Source organism: Octopus bimaculoides, chromosome 2, assembly GCF_001194135.2.
Source record: "Octopus bimaculoides isolate UCB-OBI-ISO-001 chromosome 2, ASM119413v2, whole genome shotgun sequence".
NCBI lineage: Eukaryota > Metazoa > Mollusca > Cephalopoda > Octopoda > Octopodidae > Octopus > Octopus bimaculoides.
Genome location: NC_068982.1, coordinates 106385073 through 106390072, shown reverse-complemented (window position 1 = coordinate 106390072; position 5000 = coordinate 106385073).

Below are 5000 nucleotides of genomic sequence, written 5' to 3'. Positions count from 1 at the left end.
TTGTCCGTGGACAAGATACCTCAAGAACCGCTGGATGGATTTGGTTGAAATTTTCAAGGATGTTTACCCTCGTGACTGGCACGAACTGATTAGATTTTGGGATCGATCTGGTACCGGACAAGGATTCTGGATTATTTTTCCTGTTTTTTTTTTTTTTTACTTAATTTTTGAGAGCGGTTGGGTTCATATTTAGTATTCTCGTTTGTTAGAGCAGTGGAGTTTATTTCAGATATTCTCATTTTAAAAATAATCACTGTCTAATCGTTGAAAGGACGTTGGTGTTACCTTGGCGGAGGTTTGCGCTCTCTGAGTGCTCTTGTTAGTATTACTTTGATAAAGTGATTGAACGATAGAAATATGGACAATAGTTGTTACCCTAACCCTAACCCTAACCTCAGCACTCAAATCTCGTTAAGGACATTTTTATTCTCTGAGGTCAATTTTCCGCTTTAAATGTCTTGCCTTGTACTTATGTTACAGATCACAAACGTTATCTAGAAGACGGGCTCGGCATGCCGTGGCTGCTGACATGCAGATACACGCTGAGGCTGCGCCACCTGCAGATTTTCTTGCACAGTAAGAGCAGGCGTGGTCTCCGTTTGTAATACACGTTTTTCTGCAGCCCATCTTTTTGACGGAACTACAGTTCTGAGTCAAGAAAAGACCAACTGTGAGCGCCTAGCACCTGGATTGCCCTCTACTAGTCGGACAACGCACGCGATGGAAGTTCTCCGTTAGCAATATATAGAAAATTAGTGGTAGGTGAGCGAAACACTAGGCGTTGATGAGGATGAGTTCGTTTGTCTTAGAGGACTTCTGTGTCGGAAACTATCACGTATAACTTCAAGAAACCCCTAGCCTGGTAGTGCTACCGAGGGGTACTAGCAGTTCAAGATAAACTCCACGAGTACGAAAATACCGCCAGGCAGGAACGTCCGAGAAGGACATAAACCAACGGATCCGTACTGCACGCACTGAGACACTGTCCGAATATTGTTGAATTGGGAAGTTATGAGGAACGAATCCAGCTATCGGCCGACTCCATCGTGAGGATCGTCCTCCCAACTCCCAATCGCCTTTCACAAGTCGGAGCACGGTGTCCCTCCTGCAGGTATAGTGAAAGACAGTTGTGTGGTGGAAGAGACTGAACGGATTGAAGACTGATACTTTCCTCTTCAGTCAAAACCTTTCTCTCGAGTCTCACTTGGAAAAGATAGTAGGAACAAAGAGATGAGTGCTCTCCCTCCCAGCGAATTTGTCAAAAGGCGGATGACTATGGCAAAAGTGACTGAGTGGATCTATTCTAAGCATGCAGTTGTAGAGTGGAGAACAACAGTTAGAGAGAGCTAATGTCCTTGGTGGGCAGGATGATCCTGGATTTGTGGAATTCTTTGATTAGCTTTACTTTGCTGCTTCTCCAGTTTGAGGACTGCATATTTCATGTATTCGCATATTTTGTATACTATGTGTACCTTTTTTTTTTTATCACATTTCCCCTCTTCTTTCTTCTTCCTTTATATTTATGTGAACCACTACATAAATTTTGAATTACCCTTGCAATGTTCTTCTCATTTGATGTCCTTAGGGCACATGAAAGAAATTCCCCTCCTCTTCATTATTATTATTGCTTTCGCTCGTCGCTACGTTCTGAGTTCAAATTCCGCCGAGGTCGATTTTGCCTTTCATCCTTTCGGTGTCGATAAATTAAGTACCAGTTAAGTACTGGGTCGATATACTCGGCTAGTGTCCTCCTCACAAATTCCAGGCCTTGTGCCTATAGCAGAAAAGATAATAATAATAATAATAATAATAATAATAATAATAATTATTATTATTATTATTATTATTACTATTGTTGCTGTTGTTGTTGCTGTTGTTGTTGCTGTTGTTGTTGTTGTTGTCGTTGTTAAGGCCGTGAACTGGCACAATCGTTACCGCGCCGGACAAAATGTTTAGCGACATTTCGTCAGACTCTACGGTCTGAGTTCAAATTTCGCCGAGGCCGAGTTTGCCTTTCATCCTTTCGGGGGTCGATAAATTGAGTACCAGTGAAGCACTGGGGGGTCGATGTAATCTACTACTCCCCTCACCCACAAAATTTCACGCCTTGTCCCTTTAGTAGAAAGGATTATTGTTATTGTCGTTGTTGTTGCTGCTGCTACTGCTGTTATTGTTACTGTTGTTATTGTTGTTGACTTTCGATTTCGTTCTTGATTAGTGTAGGTGTGATGCGGCTGGGAGCTGCTGAGATCTACATTTCGGGAAAGTGGGAAGACGAATGATGAGCAAGAAGTGGAAGGGGGGAAGCAAGCGACACCGCTAGCAGCAGCAGCAGCAGCAGCAGTAGTAGTAGTAGTAGTGGTAGTAGTAGTAGTAGCATTATTATTATTATTATTATTATTATTATTATTATTATTATTATTATTATTATTATTATTATTGTTACTATTATTATTATTATCATTATTATTATTATTATTATTATTATTATTATTATTATTATTATTATTGTTACTATTATTATTATTATTATTATTATTATTATTATTATTAGTAGTAGTAGTAGTAGTAGTAGGAGTAGGAGTAGTAGTAGTAGTAGTAGTAGGAGGAGTAGTAGTAGTAGTAGCATTATTATTATTATTATTATTAGTAGTAGTAGTAGTAATGGTGGTAGTAGTAGTAGTAATGGTGGTAGTGGCGATGGTGGTTGCTGAAGGCGGCGGCGAGGGTGGCGAGGGCGGCGGCGGCGGCGGCGGTGGTGGTAGTAGGTGTTGAGATTGAGGTCGATGCAAGGGAAAAAACGTCAGCGGAGATTAGGGGGAGAGGTGCCAATGTGGCTTTGATGAAAAGTTGATAAGTGATAAGTCAATATGCACTGGCAAGCCGTACGACAAACACATCTTGGTCGCTGTAACCGATTTTATATTAAAGGCAAAGCGAAACAACGTATTCCAGCGTAGTAGGAAAGGTAGGAGGGAGAGTGAGGGAGTGAAAGAAGGGAAAAAGAGAGGGGGAAGTGGAAAAGATTGTCTTCAGAGAGTTGCATGTATATATTAGCACAGGACAGTAAAATTAGTTATATGTTGTATATTAACAGGGGTACATTTATTATCTTTTTTTTGTCATTTCGCTAAATCTCTTTTCCTTTTCATCATCATCATCATCGTCATCATCATCACCATCATTATCACCATCCTCCTCCTCCTCCTCATCATCATATTCATCATCATCATCACCATCACCATCATCATCATGATCATCATCATGATCATGATCATCGTCATCGTCATCATCATCACCATCATCACCATCATCATCATCATCATCATCATCATCATCATCGTCATCATCATCATCATCATCATCATCATCCTCATCATCATCGTCATCATCATCATCATCGTCATCGTCATCATCATCATCATCATCATCATCATCATCATCATCACTACCACCGCCATCAACGTCATTGTCGTCGTCGTCGTCGTCATCATCATCACCTTAAAAACAATCATCATCATCATCATAAAAAGAATCATCATCGTCATCATCGCCGTGATCGATATCAACATGATGATGATGACGACGATGATGATTATGATGATGGTCATCATCATCACCATCATCATCATCGTCGTCATCATCATCATCGCCGTGATTGTTATCATGATCATTGTCATGATCATCTACATCATCATCATAATCACCATCATGCTGCAATCATCGTCATCGTCCTCGTCGTCGTCGTCGTCGTCATCATCATCATCATCATCATCATCAATGTCAACATCAGCAACGTGAATTGTCGTCATCGTTTGTGATCAGCGTCGTCGTTGTCGTCGTCATCACAATTATTATTTTTTTCTTTTTCATGTCATTTTTTTTTAATATATAAACGTGTTTGTATACATTCATCCATGTGTGGATAGGTATATATGTGCTTAGGTATATCTATGTATTTAAGTATGTATATGCATGTACGGATGAATATATTTACGTCTCTATGAATGTATGTATGTATGTATGTATGTATGTTTATATGCAAGTAACTATGTAATGTATAAACACATATATTTTTGCATGCATTGATGTGTGCGCGTGTGTTCAGGCGTGCGTGACATTAAAGGTTCTGGAAAAAGTAAACTTGAATATTATAGGTTAAAAACAAGTTTAATTAGTTAGAAATTAGGAAAGTTACTGATGTAGCAAAGATTAAAGGAATTAAGAAGTTGGATGGCAAAATTAAATACACACACATAGACACACAGACACACATACACACACATGTATGTGTGCATGAATATTTACTGACGTATATGTTTATATATATATATATATATATATATATATATATATATATATACATACGTACACATATATATAATATATATATACATACATGTAAGCGTGTATATGCATGCTTGCGTGTATATATATGTATGTATGTGTGTATATATGTATATATACTTACGTATATGTATACGTGTATAACGATGTACCGCTGTGTTCATATACGTATATATATTCATATATGAAGTCACATTCGTACATGTATTTCAAATGCACACATTATATAAATAGAAACGCATAGATTATGTGTGTGTGCATACATGCCTATTCTGTGGATATACTTAAAAAAAATATGAGTTCTCTATACTATATGTGTGTTGTTTTGTGCCTGTCTTTATATATCAGTGTCTATCTATCTATCTATCTATCTATCTATCTATCTATCTATCTATCTATCTATCTATCTGGCACGTGTGAACGACGGAGCCATCTTGAGCATAACCCTATGAACAAGAAAAAAAAATAAAACAAAAAGGCAAAAGAGAGTCACTTACTGTTATAGTTTCTTCAATGAGAATATTGACCAAGGTTACCGTGGTCTTTTCCGTAGGCTTTTCCTTCCACGGCTAAACCTAAACTGTCCTCCCCTCTTTTTACACGAGAACATTACTGTGTGATACACGATCCCTATTGATCGGCCTTTCCTTTTC